General features: G+C 51.2%; 1 protein-coding gene across 3 annotated transcripts in view; it reads left to right on the top strand.

Annotated features, from left to right (window-relative positions):
* The first annotated feature begins 389 nt into the window (after nucleotides 1-389).
* Nucleotides 390-19,986, top strand: part of SEMA5B (semaphorin 5B) — a 117,949-nt gene continuing 98,352 nt past the window's right edge. For all 3 annotated transcript variants that reach the window (XM_078453067.2, XM_078453066.2, XM_060639775.3), the window contains exon 1: nucleotides 390-498. The gene's annotated coding sequence lies outside the window, so the exon portion shown is untranslated. The remainder of the gene's footprint in view (nucleotides 499-19,986) is intronic.

The following is a 19,986-nucleotide window of genomic DNA, read 5'->3' as shown; positions in this document are numbered from 1 at the left end:
AGCCTGGGGACATTGAGATGCAGGGCGCCCCCTCGCGCTCTTCCGCGCGCCTCGGGGCTGGCGGGTGAAGCGCCGGCCGCGGCAGGTCCTCTCCAACCCCCTCCTCTTCGCTCCCGCTCCCTCCTTCCCTCCGCTCTCTCCCAACTCCTCCCCCCACCGCCTCTCCCCCCTTTCTTCGGCTTCCTCCGTCTCCTCCCCGTTCTCACCCGCGCTCCGGGTCGGGAGCTAGTTGGAGCGCGGGGACTGCTGCCAGAACCCAGCTCCACGGAGCCGGGCGGGTCGGCCGCGCGTCCAGCGGCTGCTGGAGGAGCCCGAGCGCAGCGGCGCGGGGCCCGGGTCGGGACTGCAGGGGAGCGCCGAGCCCAGGGCCGGGGGCTGTTCCAGCGCGGCCGCCCATTCCCAGACGGGCCGCCAGCCTTCCTGGTTGGCTTCCGCTGCTCCGTGCCGCCGGGAGCCGGGAGCCGCCGAGAGCAGGGCACCTGTGCCCGCAGCCCGGAGGTGAGTCCCGGGAGCCCCGGGCGTTTCCCCTGAGCGGGCTGGGGCTGCAAGTTGCAAACTTCAGCAACTCGGCTGGGCAGAGGGGTAGGCACCCGGAGGAGCTAGCAAGTTGGAACCGGGTGGGGGAGGCTGCGGGCGGGAGGAGAAGGGGGTCCCCGGGCTTCCTCGCCCTCCGCGCTGCCGCTTTCCCGCCGACCGCCCGCTCCGGGTCCCGGCTGCGCGGGGCCCTGGTCTGGCCGCGCGGCCGGTGCGTCTGGGCAGCAGCCGTGATGGGGACCCGCCGCCCGGGCCTGGAGGAGGGGACGGACGAATGAAAGGCTGAGAGAGCGCGGGGCAGAGGAGCTGAGACTGGCGCCGCGATGGAGGCTCACCGAGGGCCGACGAGTAAACCGGAGGGAAGGAGAGTGCGGGCGGCGAGGCGCGTGGGAACGCGTGGCCCGCTCGGAGTGTGAAATCTCGCGCTCACGGACGTCCCCGCCTGCCCGGCCCCCACCCGGTTCTTCCCAGACCCCCTGCCCTGGCAGGGCCCCGCGGAGCCCGAACTGTGCCCCGCCAGGGCCCAGACGCGGCGGCCCGGGGGCCCCGCGCTCCCGCCTCGGAGGGTGGAGAAGGGTGCGGCGGCGGGAACGTGAGACGCGGACGGCGATTCCCTGATTTATTTTTCTCATGGTAATTCGTCTTTGTGGTTGGGGCTGCTCATTCACTTTCCGCTCACGTCGTGCGGGAGATCCAGAGCGGAGGGAGGGAGCGGGGGGCGCTCGGGCACCGGGAGGGATGGAGACAGGAGAGGGGATCCGGGACCCGCGCGGGGCGGGAGCCGACAGGGAAGTGGCGGTAGGACGCGCCGGGGGAGAAGGCGAGGCTGAGGCGACCCCGCCGTGCGGAGCCGCGAGCCGGCGGCGGTGGGAGGACAGAGCCGGCTCCTCCGCCTGCCGCAAACTTTAAACAACGAGGAGGAGCCACCTGAAGCGCGGTTCCTGCCTCCTCCCCAGCCCCCTGTGCCGAATCCGCGGGTCATTCCTCCCGCCCCGCCGCGCCGGGCTGGAGTGGGCCCCGAGCCGGACGGGGACGGGTAGCCGCGGGTCTCTGCCCCCACCCCCGCGACGCTCTGCAGGCTTTCCGCGGCGGGGATGAGAGCAGGAGCTGGGAGAGGGCTGCCCACTCTCGGGACGCGCTCCTTCCCGGTCCCGTGCCTGAGCAAACGCGAATGGGGTTGGACGCGTGGAGGCTTGCCTGGGTCTAGACCCCACCGCGACCCTACCTTCTGTGCCTCCAACCCCCATCCTTTTCCTTCAGCCCCTAGCGATTCCAGTCTGCTTCCACCAGTCACCCCGCTTCCTATTCTCCCCATCCTCCCAGTTCGGCCTCATTCTGCTCTGAAAGCAGCGGCGCCTCTCACACGCCCTCCACGCCTGCGACTCCGTCCTCCCCACCCCCACTCTCCCTCATCTCATAGTCTGTCTTTTCCCATTCATTCCCCTCACTTACCCCGCCGCCGTCCCTCCCCCCCCCCCCCATTTCTTCTTGACGTTTAAAAGTGACCTCTCACCTTTTCTGAGCCTAGATAGGTGACCTTGAGGTAGGGGCAGGGGGGAACTTGAGCCTGAGAACTGGACCTCACATCCAGGAAAAGGAGGACTGCTTAAGAAACAGTTTGGGAAAACCCACCAGTACCCTGCCCCAAATGTAGACTCCCAACAGAGGAGGAAGGGGGATAAAATATCAAAGAGAGAGGGAATTTGCCACTTGGTCACCCAGAGGACAGTGAGCATTGTTTTTGGGAGACCTGCTCAGCAAGAAGATGCCAGGTTAAGAAAGTGTGTGTGTATAGGGGCAGGAGGGCAACTCCTTTCCTGATTTCAACAGCTGCCAGCAGCAGTTTGGGGAGGGGGCGGCAGAGCTTCCAACTCTGTTCTCTTTCCAGGGAGTCAGTGCCAGAGCCTTTGTCCTCCAGACCTGACAATAGCCAGCATTATTATCACTTGGACGTCAAACACTTTTTAAGCGCCTACTGTGTGCAGTGCACCAGACTACATGTGGGTAGATACAAAGGTGTACAGGGCTGAGCCCATGCCCAGAGAGGCTGCTAAATTCACCAATTTGATCTAAAGAAGACGCATGTGTGTATGTGTGTGTTTGGGAAGGGAGAACATAATGGGGAAAAGCACAGGCCGTACAAAACAGCAAGGGCTTGGTGCCAAATGATGACCTAGGGCGTAGGAGAAGACTGTTTGAAGAAAGCTCTGGGACTCAGGTGGGACTGAGAGCTGGGCTTGTTGGCTCTGCCCCCCTGCCCACCAGCTGTCTGTAAAGGGAGGGTGGGAGAAGAGAAGGGAAGGCCAGGAAGGGGCTCCCTTTCCACTTCTCCTAGAGCCAGACCAGGAAGGCAAAGAAGCTGAGAGGTCCAGCCTGGCTCTGTGGATTGCCACGTCCCTTTGGGGACTGGCAGAATTGCATACGCTTTTCTGTCTTGGTGTACCCTCCCTGGCTTGTTTGAAAGCCACTCTGTTCGTTACTTCTTACTGAGGCTCAAACCTGGAAGATGGCTTAGAGATTGTCCATGTTAGGGAAGTCACAAACTCCAATGCCTATAGAAGCCAAGCAGGTAGCAATGTGCTGATCAGGCAGTTAGTTAGAATGGCTGGACACCTGGATGTTCAAAGTCAAACTGGCCAGATAAAATGGTCCAAGCAAAACCAATATCTGCTCTTGAGCAGCCTGACCCCCTATATTTACAGATCAAGAACTTAAGATCCTAAGAAACATGATCTCTTTGTGTGTACGTGTTATCATGTCTCCCAGAACCTTGGGGGTTCTATGATGAGTTCTCTAGATGATGAGTTCCTTGAGGTCACGGAGTTATCTGTCTTATATAAATCTGAGCACTTCACATCCATTGATGCAAGGTTCCAGACATAGAGCCAGGACTGGAACTCAGGTCTCTTCCCTCTCCCTCCCCAGCACCCGAAGAACTCAGTGAGTATAAGCCAGCTTTGTTCTCTGCAAAAAATAAAAAAAAAAGAAAGAAAGAAAGAAGAAGAAGCAAATCCAACCATGACTTTTTGCTTCCCCTAATGTAGTAAAATCTTATTCAGGGGTTAGATGAGAAAAGATATTCAGGGATCCCAAGGATTATCCAGAAAGCCCTGAGCTCTGAGTATGGGTCTAAAAAGGAGAAGGGGAGCCCCAGCAAGGGGGAGAGGGATGGCAGATGTTTATGGAGGATTAGCCTGACAAGGCTGAAGATGAGTAGGTAGAGTGTGTACACTTGGGGGGGGAAGATGCTGTGGGTTCAATTATTTTCAGCATTGATCATGACACTTTTTTTTTTTTAGGGAGAGAGGGCATGCACACAAGTGAGGGAGAGGGGCAGAGGGTGAGAGAGAGAGAGAGAGAGAGAGAGAGAGAGAGAGAGAATCTTAAGCAGTCTCCATGCTCAGTGTGGAGCCCAACATGGGGCTCGATCCCATGACCCTAGGATCATGACCTGAGCCAAAATCAGGAGTTGGGTGCTCAACCAATTGAACCACCTAGGTGCCCTGACACTCTTATACTTAATCTTGGTAACCCTCCTATATCCCATAGAAAGTCAACAAGGTAGAAACTCGGATCACTAGCATATAATCAACCAATTTAATACTTTCATTGAGGACTGAAGTGCTAGAATGGGCACAGAGGGCAAAGGACCATGGAAACCTTAAGTGATACAGGGCTGAGACTCACACCCCCAGCTGCCAGATGTTCCCCAAGATCTGCAAGTGTTAGCTTTGTTATTGCCTAAGTACAGGATAGATGAGACCAACAATAATAGTGAACTCTTGTGTTCACCATTTATTACTAAGCACCTACTGTGTGCCAGGCACTGTGCTGGAAGATATGGATATGAGGATAAACAAGGCATGTCTCTGATCAGAATGGAGGTGAACTGGTATGACTAGGAGAACACAGTTACTAGCATTACCTTAACTTCTGTGATGAAATTTACTGTCGGGGTTTTCTTTCCCCTTGGGGTTTGACTGGGTGATCTGACAGCTAATGTGGAGTTGTCTGAAGGACTTGGAGTCCTGGGTTTGTGGGGAATGCTGAGAGGGCTAGAGTTCCACCACCTCAGATCTTCCCTGGGCTCCTCAGATTGTCACTCATTGAGCGGGGCTGAACAACTACCTTGTGCCTGTGGTGTGCACAGAGACAAAGCCAGGCATCTGAAGATCTGGAAATGAGAACTATAGGGAGGAAGTGCTGGTTACTTATTCTTCAGGGTCTGAACCCCACTGGGTCCTGGGACCATCCTTTGCCTCATCCAGTCACCTAGATCACTAGCCTGTCTTCATTGACTGGTGTGTGTGTGTGTGTGTGTGTGTGTGTGTGTGTGTGTGTGTGTGTGTTGGAGATAGCTACCTCTAATGGATGGATTTTCTTCACATTCAGATCTTTGCATTTGAATTCAGACGCTACTAAGTTGATCTAAATCTATGACAAAGCTTAACTAACTTGGTCTTAAATGTATGAAAAGAAGCCAAAGCAAGTGGCTTGACTAATGGAGTTTCATTGAATTGACCAAATTGAGCCCTTCTTTTACAGCTTGTGTGGGCAACACCTGGATTTCACAATGCTATACTGTTGTGAACCTCCTTCTCCTTTTGGTTTGATGATGGGTGCTTTCACTGAAGAGACAGCTCAATGATGGGTAATCTGAAAGGGGATCTTTGCATATGCCATTCTCTGTCTCAGATGGAAGATTCTCCCCCAAGATTTTCTTTCTGAAAAAATGTCCCTAATAACGGATTTGAATGCTAGAAAGTAGCAAGGCAAATTCCAGCTGAGAGTAGGGTTCTGGAAGGGAAGCAGGGTGCCGAATGTTCTATGGCTCTGCCATGCCACTTTTTCTCCCTTCTGCTGTAGTGTTTTGCTTTAATGAGCATGAGAGATGAAAACCAAACCTTGCAGGATGCACTCTTTAATCCTGACATTAGTCAGGGGCTCACCAATGAGAAATGACTACACTTGGTAGCTTCAAAATGGAAAAAAAGAAGGTGGTTTCCTATCCAATTTGCTGCTGGGCACAGTGAGGAAAGCGGGAGGAGGAACCCTTGCAATGAAGACCAGGCTCGGGAGAGTTTGACCTTGAGCACACTTCCCAACAGTTGGGCTGTTCACCCTCCTCCAGTCTGACTTGAAACAGAAGGATAAGGATTCCGTTGGGCTGTTCCTGAGCAAGTGAAAGCTTTATAGGCAATGCTGTGTGTGCTGAGTTGCGCCATGACACTGCCCTCATTGATCTGCCTTAATAAGGATGACTTAATCAGACTTGCACCTGGAACTCGTTTGAATTTGAAGCCTTGTCGATATTATCAGAATAGCTTTGCATTTGAACCAAGAATGTCTCTGGCTGGCCTCTTCTGCAATAGGAAGGGATGGTACTGGAGGATGGCTGGTGACCATCTGCTTGTCAGTCCCCCGAGGATCAAATTGGAGCGGATAGATTTAAATTCCCAAAAGGGGAGGCTGGGTTAGAAATGAGGGAGTCTGCCCCACTTGAGAGCTTCTGCCAGACCTAGATTCCCCATCTGTGAAAATGAGATGGTCAGATGAACCCTAAGACTCTTTCTGGCCCTTGAGGTCAGCACTCTTGAATGGAGATTACAGTCACTTCTTCATTTTCCAGGAAAACCTCTCTTTTGTGGATCACTTGTGGAGAATGTTTAGTCTAAGACCAGTTTCTAGTTCCCTCCAGACCCACTGCTGATAAGCCACCTGACTGCCAGTATCTTCAGAGAGTGCATTCTTTCTCCCTTTAGCTTCTGCCTGAGCCAAACATCATTTGGAAGCTAAATCTGCTGCACAGTAGGGGTGTGTGTGTGTGTGTGTGTGTGTGTGTGTGTGTGTGTGTGTGAGAGAGAGAGAGAGAGAGAGAGAGAGAGAGAGAGAGAGAGAGAGTGAGTGAATATACTCACATACATCCATGTACAAATAGACGCAATGCATTGCAAAGCTCTGTTAGGGTTTGATCATCCAGCATTTTGGATTATCTGCAGCTCTGTTCTTCTGCCGGAGTTGATGTAATTCTGTCTCTAGGGAGACAATGTCAATGTCTCTAGGGAAATGGTGGGGTGGCAATTTAGATCTGTCCCTATCTGCCAACCCCACTGCTCCACCTGAGACAAAACTCCCTCCATACTGCCCTAATCATTGTCCTGAGGGAGCCCCCAGGAGCTCCCCTTTAAGGAGCACAAAAGAGCTGTAGTTGGTTCTTAATTATTCAGGGATGGATGGATCCAGTGTGTAAAGCAACCGACCCAAGCCTGTTCTTTCCCTTCTTTTGGTGCCTTGGGTAACTCTATACCTGTATCGAGAAGCTGGGGGAGATCTTATCATTTAACACAAACTTTTGTTTCCAGCAGCTTGTTCCCTCTGCTCCTCTTCCCTTAAGGCGCCTGGGGGAAACCAGGAGCCCTCTGAGAGGCCTCATCCACCCAGAACAGACTGCCTTTAAGGTCTACACATTGCTCTCTTGACCAGGGTGTGTTTCTGCCCGAAAGCAGGACAGAAGAGGAAAATACCACTAGACCAGCTCTGGCTTCTGCAGAGTCAGGTCCCTGTAGATTTCCCGCAATCTTTGTTTCCTTCCCTTCTCCTGTTTGTAAAGCCACCTGTACTTGCAATTTATGGAGTCAGCTGGTAACCTGGGCCCCATCAGGAGCCTCAATGGAGAGCAGTGTCCTTGTGGCAAAAACTCCCAAACAGCCCAGCTCCAAGGAGCACTTCTGTGAAAGCCCCTCAAGGCTGAGGGTCGTTTTCCTGCATAAACCAGGTACCTGGGGGCTGCCTGCTCTATTTCAGCATCTCTCCAGCTTATAGAGTGAGTCTCTCTTGATATATGGGGCCCAGTCCAGGGAGCAAGGCTCCAGTGACCTCTGTATTCAGGTAACCGTAGCTTGGCTCAGTTCAATATGAATCCACTGATGTCTATTAGAATCACCTGCAGAGCTTTGACAACCTATAGATGACCAGCTCCATCCTAGACTTTAATTAAGTCAAAGTCCCTGAGTGTGGAGCCTGAGCAACTGATATTTTTTTCGCTTCTAATATGCAGCTATAGTTGAGAGCCGCTGACCTAAATCTTCTTTCTTATGCTGCCCCTGGCCGCACGCCAATGGCATGGCGTGCCCAATCTCTTTGCCCTCAGCCCTTCCAAACAGCCAGGTCCTTTCTAGTAGTCACCAGCTACAGCTCCTGGCATTCAGATCATAGCTACTGTTTGTGTTCCTGCGTTCTGAATGTAATGGCTTTGTATTATAAGCTGATTGTGGGAGCACCCTTCTAGTGTAACTTCTTTGAGATCATTTCTTCTTAAAAAGCATTTATAACAGTAACGCACATTCATTCAACACTGTTGCTTGTTTACTTCTAGATACACATATAACAAAATTGTGATTGTACTGTTTGTGTTACTTTGTAAGTAGCCTTTTTCATTTAATAATACATTGTGGTAATTTCCCCCACGTCTTAAGTCTTCTTCTCCAATGGGCTTTTTAATGGCTGCCAGTATTCCATCCTATGGATGTGCCCTAATTTATTTACTGAATCCTCTGTGGGTTGGACATCTAAGATGTAAACTACTTTTTACTAATATAAATAATGCTGCGGTGAACATCCTTGTATATAAATCTTTGTGCCTGTAAATGATTATTTCAGAACAGATTTCTAGAAGTGGAATATTTATGCTTCTTTTTCACATGGACCATCTAGACAATTTTTGGTGGACTTCCTATAGCAATAAAATGTTTTCATATTCAGAGCTGAAAAAATAAACTGTTTTCACTGACCTCCTCTGAGGCTTCAAGCTGGCTGCTTCACCCTACTTGACCTGGGGGTCAGAATCCTTGCCCTGGCCGGATGCCTCAGCTCCACCTCCAGGTGAGCTCCAGGTCTCTCCTGCTCCTAACCCAGTGTCTTTAGTTGCTTCTTTCACCTGCTTAGCTTTTTCTTCTTCACGTCTCCAGCCCAGAAACTATCAGCCTTCAGTGCCTTCAAGTTATTGTTCCATAATAACAGCTATTATTTATTGAGCTGTTACTATGTACCAGACAGTCCGCTAAACTCTGTATACCCATTGTCTCTTTTAATCCTCATGTGCCTCATGTGCACGGATTATTTTTATCTCCACTTGCCACACGAGGAAACTGAAACCTTGAGAGGAAACTGAAACCTTGAGACAGAAAACAATTTGCCCAAGGTCACATGGTTAAAAAGTAGTAGAGCTGGGATTTAAACCCAGACTATCGACTTCAGAGCCTATACTCTTAACTGTGTATATTACTTTTTTCCACCCTTGGCTGAGGGTATCAAAATATTGTTCACAAATGCTCCTTCAGCATCCCATGGTCATAGCCTATGTCTTTCTCCAGCAGAAGAACACTTCTCACGTACGAGTGGCAGCAGAGTGGCCATTTGTCAAGGCCCCTATTTCCTTTTCACTTCCTTGATTCTGTCTTCACCCCTTTCTCCAGGTACCCCATGCCAGAAAACATGCCTCCTCACTGACCAGCTGCCAAAATCCCAGCATGCCTTGCAGCTTAGCAGGTCCAAGTTTGACATATCCCTATTGCATTTTCCCCACCCAGTCGGAAGGATTTGGATGCTACTTGCCCAGTATGGCTTATAAAGCTGCCAGGGAGGCATGCTCTAGTAATGATGAGGCATGCTCTAGTAATGATGGGGGGATAGGCAGCCTGACTTCTGTTGGATGTCAAATACTGTTTAAAGTGGAGGCTCGGATACATTTTTGCATTCTTGCCTCTTTCACATTGCTGTTGCCCAAAAGATAGAGAGATAGCAACCGAAACTATCCTTGTGATTTGATTCTGACCATGACCAAGAACTAGGTTGTGATGTGACAGCATTAATATGAAAGACACCGCATCAGCCTGGTGTAATAACAGCCAAGGAAAGAAATGACATGCCCACGGACCTTCCCTAGACTATAGGAAGTCTGATCTTATGATTAGGGATTCCCAAAGGGAAGATGGTGTGTGGCAGGTGAGCTTCTGAAAAATGAAGCTTCACATTTTTATCCATGAGTTGCATGAAACTGGTGTAAGTGAGCTTATCAAATTGGTTGATGACAGGACTATGATGGGCAGCTCCTATAAAAGATAGAATAAATATTCAAAATGATCTCAACAGACTGGAATGCTGGGTTTAAACCAACAAGATGAAATTTAACAGGGGCAGATGGAAAGTCACATTTAGATTGCACAAATTAATTACTCAAGTTCATAAGGGGGATGGAAGTGGGAGAAGACTTGGTTTGGCTGCAGATCCTGAAAAAAGAAAAAAAGATCTGAGGGGTTTAATTGTGCACAGGCTTTATAGGAACTGACAGGGTGATGGGCTTGCTCAAAACAATACCATCTTAAATGGCACTAAGAGAAGTGCAGGAACCAGATTGGGTTCTCCCGGTAATTCTGTCCTCATTTCTGGACATGGATCTTAGAGGGGACCCTGACCAACTTCAGTGTGCTCCATGGAGGGCAGCCAGCAACAGGAGGGGCTTGGGAAACTCAGCCACAAAAGTTCCAGTGAAGGGAACCTGTCCATTTATTTAGAGAGGGAGAAAACCCTAGGGGTCATGCTGGCTGACTGCAGAAGGGGCAGGACTTCCTATAGGAGAGAACACAGCTCATCAGCCCGGGAAAAGCAGAAGACTCCAGAGTAGAAAGTACAGGAAGCTGGGTTTTTTTCAGAATGGGCATCTTCCCAACCAGATGGGTTCTGGTGAAGCAGCACCAGCTGTCAGTCTTGCTGCCCAGGATGTTGCTGGGGGACTCCTGTACTGGAGACAGATGATGATCCCGGCAGTGAACCTTTATCTCTCTGTGGCTCTGAGTCTGGAGGACACCTGCTTCCTTTCCTGATTACTCCAGAGCAGTTGTTCACAGATCAGGTCCCTGGCCAGCAGCATCAGCACCACCTGGAACCTGTTAGGAATGCAACAGTTCTTGGACTGAACCCCAGATCTAGTAACTCAGTGATTTCCAGGCTGGGGCCCAGCAACCCGCACTTAAACAGACCCTCTAGGCCATTTTCATGCCTGCTGAAGTTTGAGACTCTACTTTAGACCACACTAGGCTGTTCTTTCTGTTACTGGGTGCCTGTGACACTTCTACATCCCATTCCACTTTAGTGTGGAAACTTGGAAGGAGCACGGGCTTTGGGATGAGACAGACTTGAGTTCAAACCCAGTTTTTGTTTGTGGGTTTCATATGAGTTCCGTTCCCTGTCTGAGCCTCCTTTTTGTACTGTGAAGTGAGGGAGGACTAGTTTAAGGGAGGATGGAATGAAGTAGTAGAACTCTTGTAGACAGATGCTCACTCTTAGTATCAGGTCATCCTGGGAACAGTCTTAATAGCATAGGAGTTGGTCAAAGGGAGGCCTGGGTGCAGCCTCCTCTGTATCCCCTCAGCACCCACCAGCAGGGCCTTCCCACCCGGTTCGAGTTGGTGAACTCTGGGGCTGCCAGTTTCCTTGCTCCCTGGGCAATGGAGAGCCATGGCTGCTTTCCTTCCCACCCCTATTCATGCCCATCCTTGTGAGCATGAACAAGTTCATCCTTCCAGTGCACCTGCGTCTCGCTGAACCTGATCTTCTGAGGTGTGTGATTCCAGACTCCCTGCTCTCGGCATGCCATTTTGCCTGCCAAAGCCATCGATGAAAGGTCTTGGGCCGAAACAACCCGCAGGAGCCTCTAACTTTACATGGGTAAGGGGCCTGAGCTTCTGGTGTCGGCCAGGCAGGGGAATAGGAGTGGGTCCTTCCTGGAGCTGGAAGTGGCCAGGGTCACCTCTACAGGTCCCTACTGAGCAGTCAGCTGGCGGAGTCTTCCTCAGAGACAGAGAGCTCATCACCCCACAAGGTGCCCATTCAATTTTTGCTCAACAATGTCTAATAGAAAGTTCTTATATTTCTCTGAAGTCTGTGTCTCTCCTTGTGGGCCCCATCTCTTCCCATGTGGCTGTTCCAGGCAAACCCGGTCACTTCCATGCCAGAGCTTATCCAGCATGGGAGACCGATTGCCTTCACCTCTTCCCCACTTCCACGAGTGCTCCTCTGACTTGTCTCTTCATCTCTGGGCACAGAACTCTGAACATCCTCCCACTTGTCTTAAATTGCGGTCACCAGGACCAAATCTGGTTTTCCAGGTGAGGCCCGGCCAGCACACCCTCATGCGTCCAGTTACCACAGCTTCTGTTAACGCAGCCTTAATTCTGCCCTGGCTATTTTTGGCAGCCACGTGGCCCTGCTGACTTTCACGGATCTCGCAGCCAACCATTCCCCTTAGGTCTCCCTTTTAGCATAATCTGTAACTCAGCCCCATCTTCTAAGTATGTCTTTGTGTTGCTTTAGTTTGCTAGGGCTGCTGTAAGAAAGTCCCCCAGACTGGGTGGCTTAAACAACAGAAGTGTATTGTCTCACAGTCCTGGAGACTAGAAGCCCGAGATCAAGATGTTGTTAGGTTTGGTTCCTTCTGAGGGCTGAGGGAGAACCTTCCCCTAGCTTCTGGTGGTTTCCTGACAGTGCTTGCCATTCCTTGGCTTATAGAAGCACCCCCTTAATCTCTGCCTTTCTCTTTGCATGGCATTCTCCCTGTACACCTGTCTCCAGATTTCCCCTTTTGTAAGGACACCAGTTATATGTGATGAGGGGCCTACCCTGCTCCAGTATGACCTCATCTTAACTAATTACATTTGCAACAACCTTATTTCCAAATAAGGTCACATCCTGGGGTTCTGGGGATTGAAACTTAAACATGTGACTTTTAGAGGGACACAGTTCAACCCATAACAGCGCTGTAGTCTTTCTGGTCTTATGTTTGAGACTCTACGTTTTTCCCTAGTTCATTTCATCTTGTCTAAATTCAGCCCCTCTCTCTAGCTGATTAAAATATTTCAGATTCTGGGGGCGCCTGGCTGGCTCAGTCGGTAGAACACATGACTCTTGATCTCAGGGTTGTGAGTTTGAACCCCACGTTGGGTGTAGAGACTGGTTAAAAATACAATTAAAAAAAAATCCAAGATTCTGTCTCTGACAGCCAATATACCTGCTAATAACTCCCACCTTCAAATGCTTCCCATCTATCGATCCAAGGAACTGATAAGGTATTGAATGCAGTGGGATAGTTCAGAGCCCTGTAAGTACCTGGCTGCTTCCATCCAAGGGGACTCAAACCATCAGTAGGCACCCTTGGGTAAGATTGTACAGCCAGCTCTGTGTGCTACTAATTCTTCACCTTTTAGCTTCCTTTCTCTAGCTTATATGCAACGATTTCTTGAAGAGCTTGTCAGATGGTTTCAAGATCAGCTACACCGGCAAACCCCATTTCCCTCGTCTACCAGCCTGGTGACCCTGTCAACAGAGAAGATGAGCTTTGCCTGACAGGACTTTATTACTGAACACACACTTCCTGACTATGATCTCAGCTGCCTTTCTCAAAGTGCCCACCACCATTTGTTTATAGTCTTTTCAGGAATTTTTCTCAGACAGCACATTGAGTTTCCCACTGTGTGGTTGACAGAATCCACCCCAGACCCGTTTCTGGAAGTGAGGGCTTTGTGGCCTGCCTGAGGCCTCCCAGCCCCTCTCGTGCTGGCCAGGATCCTGTCAGGATTCCTGGGAGATCCCCACAGCTGTCTGAGCCTCATCTGCATGTACCCTGGGTGTGCGGCTGGGCCAAGTGGCTTGAATGCATTTGGAGCAGCTGGAGTTTTTTACAGCCATTGCGCCAGCCTCCAGCTTGGGCCTCCTGTGCCCGAGGCTCCTCTCACTCTTTCCTTTCCGTGGAATCCCATGCCCTGATGGAGAAGACAGAAGCTAAACTGGAGGCAGAGCTGAAGGCCCACCAGAGAAGCCCCCAAACCTCTGGATACCACATTAGTTCCCTTTCAGCATGCTTTCCCCTTCCCGCTCTTCTCTTTCCCAAATCCCTCTCATTCCTACAGCCTCTCCTTTTCTTTTTCCTATTCTTGCTCTTTGACTCCTTGAGGGTAAGACACAAGTGAAGATGAGAGGTGTGCATCAGGGGGCTGGCCTATCTCGCATGGGCAAGCATCTGGCTGCGTTGGGACAGGTGAGGGCAGCCATCTGCTGAAGGCCTCAGATGCTTTGCTGAGGAGTCTGGTGCGGAAGGCAGCCTGGAGCCACACAGCGGGGCTTGAATCCTGGCTCCACCGTATACTTGCAGAGTGACCTTGGGCAGATGGTTTCTCCTCTCAGAGGCTCGGTTTCCTCATTTGTAAAATGGCCATAATACCTGCTTCAGAGGGCAGTTGTGGGAACTGAATTAAATGAGCTCCTCTGAGTAAAGCAGGACGTATGGAAAAGTACCTGGGAACTAAGGGTACCAAACACACCGGCCCTTCTGCAGAGCAGCCTGGTGAGCTGGAGATGGATGAGGTGGGGGAGAGGAAGGCCTGTGACGAGGGTGGGGAGGAGACGAGATCACAGTGCCAGGATTGCAGAGAGGCCACGAGAATGGAAAAGAAGGAGTTAGTCTGAGAGAAAGCGGGAAGGAAGAAGCCCCAGGATTCTGAGCAATTTGTGGAAGAGGATGGGGTTGTTAAGAAGATTTCCTAGAGTTTACTGAGAGTTTGTGTTGTGCCAGGCCATGTATTTATTTATTTATTTATTTATTCAATATATGAAGTTTATTGTCAAATTGGTTTCCATACAACACCCAGTGCTCATCCCAAAAGGTGCCCTCCTCAATACCCATCCCCCACCCTCCCCTCCCTCCCACCCCCCATCAACCCTCAGTTTGTTCTCAGTTTTTAAGAGTCTCTTATGCTTTGGCTCTCTCCCACTCTAACTTCTTTTTTTTTTTTTCCTTCCCCTCCCCCATGGGTTCCTGTTAAGTTTCTCAGGATCCACATAAGAGTGAAAACATATGGTATCTGTCTTTCTCTGTATGTGCCAGGCCATTTAAAAAGCTGCTCTGTGTATTTTAGCTCATGAAAGTCTTAGGGGTAGGTATGGCTTTATTACCCCCATTTTATAGATGGGGCAACTGAGACACAGAAATATTACATAACTATTAAGCCAGTCCAGGCCTCCAACCCAGGTTGGCCCGCGACCTCCCAGCTCGCTCTCTCCTCCTTCCTACCAATATGTTTTTCCATTTCCCATTCCTGTTCGTCCATCACATTGCCTCCATCCCCAGCTGGATCCTGTAGGATCCTCACGCCAACTCCTCTTCACGGTTGTGGGGTGGGGTGCAAGGCCCTGCCTTTCTCTCAGGACACTTCTCAGGGCACCTTCCGTGAAGCCCTAACTCATATCCATGTCGGTTCTCCCCCACTCCCACTGTCGATCTGTAGAAGGGTGGCTTTAAGTTAAACTTCAGGAAGAGCCTCCCAAGTATGAATTGTAAGAGAAATTAAAACAGCGTGACTTAGCTGGAGATCTTTAGGGCTAAGGTGGAGGGGTGGAAGAGGAAGAGGATGAGGAGAGGTGGTATGGCTCCTGCGTCCTGGACCTCTGAGATGACAGCTCTGGATGCCAGAGGCGTGCCAGTGAGGGGCTCCTCTTGGCAAGATGGCTGCCACTCCTAATTAACCCATGGCTTTAATTACACTTCACAGCCTGGTCCTGCTGAGAGAGAGGATTGCTCTGAGATTGTGGCACTGGGCTAAATGTCTGAAGCAGTTTCCACTTCACAAACTCCTCTCCTTGCGAGGGTGGGACCACAGGGGAGAGCTTTGCCTGGGCCTGGGCCTGGGCCTGGGCCTGGGGGGATAGGAATGGGGAGTGTGCCTGTGCCCGTCCCCTACCCTCCTGCCCTCCTGTCCTGGTCACCTGTCTGGGGAAACCTCCCTGACTGTGAATTAGGCTTCTTCTGGCAGTTTGGTGCTGCAGCCTCGTCCAGGGGCTCTGAGAGCCAGAAATGGGGGGGCAGGGCAGAAAGGAGCAGGAGGAGAAGGCACAAGTGGCCCTAGGGGTGGATGAATGCCTCCAGACCCAAGGATTAATCCTGGTGGGATCTGCTTTGTATTCTCCAATAACCACTACGTGTGGGAACCTACTGTGGGCCAGTCTCTCATTTAAGTCCTCATGGAGGTTTATAATGGAGGGATTTAGCCCCTAGTTTACAGAGGAAGGAAAGACCTCAGCAAGGCTAAGAAACTTACCTAACATTGCATATAAAGGTGAAGTAAAGGAAGGATTTGAACCCAGGTCACAGTAAACCCAGAACAAGTGCTCTTTCCACCTGACAATGGGCCTCTCCCAGTAGCTGGTCGCCTCTCCCAGTAGCAGTCTCCTGTAGATCTGGGATGCAGAATCCAAAGATTGGGATACGCCGTGTTTTCTGCTGTAATGTTGTTCTTAAGTGCTGTCGCTGCTGGGAAACCCGGGGCTCTGGGTTTCTCTGGGTCATTCTGTGTCCTGAGGAGGTGATGGGAAGCTTTATGGGAAGCCATCCTACTCTTCCATAGCATAGCCATGGTCTCCCTTCCCCAGGTTGTCCCTCTCCTGTGACCTCACTGGGGCAGCTACCTCAATGCCATCCTAAGCCCTCTAGTGACCACTCCCAGGCCTGTACCTCTGCCAAGAGCCAATGTCCTACGCACTTTCTGAACCTCCAGTGTGGAAGCCTTGGCCCTGAGTCACAGGCTGTGTGTGCGTGTATGTGCTGGTGGTGGGGGCGGGGGTAGTCTGAGGTAGAGTCTGCTGCCCTATGGAGGCCCCATCTCCCATCTCAGTGAGAATTCACATTCCCATTGTTCTTGGGCAAAACTCCAGACTCCGTCTACTGCCATCCCAGATGTCCCCCCATAGTGCCCTATGTTGGACCTGCACACCCTTGAGCTTGCTCATGTGTGACAAGGAGGCTAGACCAGGGGGACCATGTCTTGCATGCCCCATGTGCCTGGCATTCTGCTCTCTAAATTACCAGGGGACCATCCCAAGAGTTATTCCCTCATCTTATGAATGGGAAAACTGAGGCTCTTGTAGTTAGGTAACTGGCCTTAGTGCACACTCAATCTCACTGGCTCTCTCTGTTCCCTTGCAGCCCTGCCCGGGGAAGGCTTGCAAGAGAAAGGGGCTCAGCAGCTCCACGAGAGGGGCTTACTGCACACACCTCTTTTAGTGCATTCAGCAATGGCTTTGGGGCCTGCCCACTGGAGGGTAGGCTCCCAGGACAGAACCACAGCTTTACACGCAGATGTTCAGTCCAAATCATACCCCATATCTGTCATAGAGATTTGGGGTGGTGAAGCTGGTCAGGGGGTTTGGAGAGGCTCACATCTCAGAAGACAGAAATCAGACCACTCACTGCAGGTCTCAGATGATCTTTCTATGTTAAGAAGACGCATATTGTGGGTATGACACAACTTGGTGCCCTTTATGAGGGTGTGAAGGTCAGTGGGAGGGAGGCTGGGCTTCAGACGCTAGGTGACCTGTGTGCATGGATGATCCATCCTTCGAGGCACTGAGGAAAATGATGTTTCTCCTGTTGGATTTGCTCTGATGGGACTGTGCCAAAATTCTTCCTGGTTCTAAACTCAAAACAGTGTTTACATTGTGGGTAAAAATGTTTGCAGTGAACTGGAGAACCACAGGGCTTGGAAGGATCTGGGATAACATCTAGTGTGGGCAGCAGGAGCTGGGATGTGGAGGTTGTAGTGGTTCCAGAGTTTTGGCTATGCCTGTCTGTGAATTTGGCTTCAGAGGTGAGCCATTCTTCTCACTGAGTGACAATGGACATAAATGGAAGATGGGCTCCTCTAGGTATGGGGAGGTCACCGTTGTTCTCGGGGTTTTGAAGAGACAACCTTCTAGAGTTCTCATTATCTGGTGATAAGATTTACATCTCAAAGTGGGAGGTGAGAAACCAGGGATGCCACACCCCATGTGTGGGCCCACATGTGACAGAGAAGAGCCAGGGTGGGAAAGAGAGGGTGGAGGCTCGCAGTGGTGCCCGGGATCGAGCCAGCCTTGGCGTTGCCCACTCGGTCCTCTGGGCTGTGACAGCTCTCACCACAGGGCAACACAGGGAGCTTTTCTGAGTTCACAGACTCAACCCCTTGGCCTGCCCTATCAGCCTCTCCAGTTCTACCTTGAACTGACTGTCCAGTAATGACGAATATTGACTTGAGCACCCATCATGCACCAGGACTGTGATGGATGCTGGAGAGATAGGGGTGAATAGGGCACAGCTCTTTCCTTGCAGGAGGTGACAGTTCCAGGGAGAGGCAAGAAGCCTGTTAGCCCCCCTGTAGTCTGCTGAGCTGCTGGCCTTGCCCACACCCATGGCTGCCCTGTCTGCAGGGCTAAATTCTTAGGAACTGGCTGGGCCACTCACTGGCTCCATACTGGCTCCACTCACTGGCTCAGGTAATTCACCTTCTCCTGCTCCGGGCAAAATGATGAGGAGGATATTGACAAAACCCATGTTTTAATGGAGTGCTTTACTATTGCCAAGGACATTCATATCCTTCTTTTCTTCTCCCAGAAACCACCACTTCCCTTTACTGAACTCTATGCCGAACACTGTTCTAACTGGTTTGTACATTATCTCATTTAATTCTTATACCAATAGCAAACAATTCGGAGTTTGGTACTGTTCTACTCATTTTAGAAATGAAGACGTTCTCCAGGAAGAATATGTCCCAGTCATGCATCAACCTAACAGGCAGTTTCAAATCCTTGTTTCCAATTCCAAACTCCACGCTGTGTCCTGTCACACCACATAGTATCTGCTGTCAGTGTGAGTGTCCTGGGGGAGTCTGGTGCCAGGCTCTGGCGAGCACTGGTATCCTGGGGGTGCTGAGGGCTCCCTGCCCCACACCTAGTGGAGTTGCCACCTTGGCTACTTGCCCCGTTCCTTAAGGGTAAGCCTTGCCCGCTCCTTTCTAGATCTGTTTGGAGTTGGACCTGAAGGTGCCCACCCAGAGCGCCCATAGTTATCAGCGGTGCCTCTCCCTTCCCTGGGCACATAGGACACTCAGCAGGGGTGCTGTCCTTTTTCATTCCACCAGCACACTGGAGTGCCCTAAAAGAGGCAACAATAAAACTCAGAAGGACGGGGAGGGACAGGATGCTTCTGGGCTCCAGGTCAGCAAAACCTCTTGGTCTTCTCCACCTTCGAGGTCAAAGAAGGCGGGCGGGGTGGGGAGTGGGGAGTAGTCCAAACCACTGCCTTCTTGCTCTGTGTTGTCCTGGCACTGGCCGGGGGGCGGGGGGGGTGTGTTTGAGGAGGGGGGACTGTTTCTGCGCACTTGCCGTGCCATGCTTTGGTGGAGAAGAGCAAATCTAAGCTGGTAGTGCTTCCCTAGGGCCCTGACCCCTGTTTTCCTCTGTCCGGGTCCATCTTGTGAAGGGATGTATGTTTAGCGGTTTTCTTCCCAGGCAGAACAATACAGTCACCAGGGTGGTGGGGGATGGAGTGTGGGGGGTGGTTTAAAACCACCAAAGCCCAGGCCCCACTATCAAAGAGGGATTCCATCTGTCCAGATGGAGCCTGGGCATTGATATATTTTTAGGGCGCCCCAGGTGAATCTCAGGGACAGTCAGGAAGAGAAACCCCGGGACATCTCTTTCTGCCTTGCCCTTAGCACTCTGTGCTGCCTGTACTGCTTTAGAACCTGTGATGGTCTCCCTGATGTGCACTCCATCTCCCAGGGAAGGGAGAGAGCCCTGTTTGTCTCTGTGTCCCTTTGCTCAGCCTAATGCCTGGCACCAAAGCCTCAGTCAGTGCGTGTTGAGTTGTTAATGAGAGCCAGTCAGAGAACATCCTGGTTTCCCCTTCTCTTTCTCTCTCTTTCAAAACATGGACGGGGCATGTTCTCAAAAACAGGATCTTTGATTTTTATATCTCCAGTGTGGGGTGAGGAGTAGGGTGCTGAACCCCTGCAGAATTTCAGGGTCACTGGAGAGTCTCTATAGCTGGAAATAGAGCAGGGGACAATGGGAGGGGTCCTTTGTGGGGCAGGTATGGAGCTGTACTCTCTCTTATTTTCTCTCTGTCTGTCTGTCTCTCTCATACTTGGATGTAATTGTGAATGGAGGTGGTAAATCTCTAAACACAGGGGTAGGGCCTGACGTGCAAGGGCTGAAGGAACAAATGTTGTCTCTGTGTATTTCTACCTGATGTACGCGCAGGTCCCTCCCTCATCCCGCAGGGGAAGCTTGGGTAATGGAAACCTGCAGAGATAAGGAAGACCCTTCCCTCAGCCCACAGCCTCTCTCCTTATGGACACCCCACTGTGGGTTCTTCCTCTCAGTGAAGTGAGGGAATGGAAGAGAAAGTAGAAGTCTCTGAGCCTGCTCCCCACACTGAGAACCCCTCCCAGAGAGGAGAGAATGGAGTATGGGTGCATTGGTAGGAGTCTGGGTACAAACTCCCTTTCATCTCCTGCTGAAATGCTGCGCCTTGATTTCCTGCCAGCCCCGCCACGGGCCCATGGACCCACATCTTCTGCGGCCCCATTC

The sequence above is a fragment of the Panthera onca genome, chromosome C2, assembly GCF_046562875.1.
Source record: "Panthera onca isolate mPanOnc1 chromosome C2, mPanOnc1 haplotype 2, whole genome shotgun sequence".
NCBI classification, from domain to species: Eukaryota; Metazoa; Chordata; class Mammalia; order Carnivora; family Felidae; genus Panthera; species Panthera onca.
This window is presented reverse-complemented; position numbering and strand designations above follow the sequence as displayed.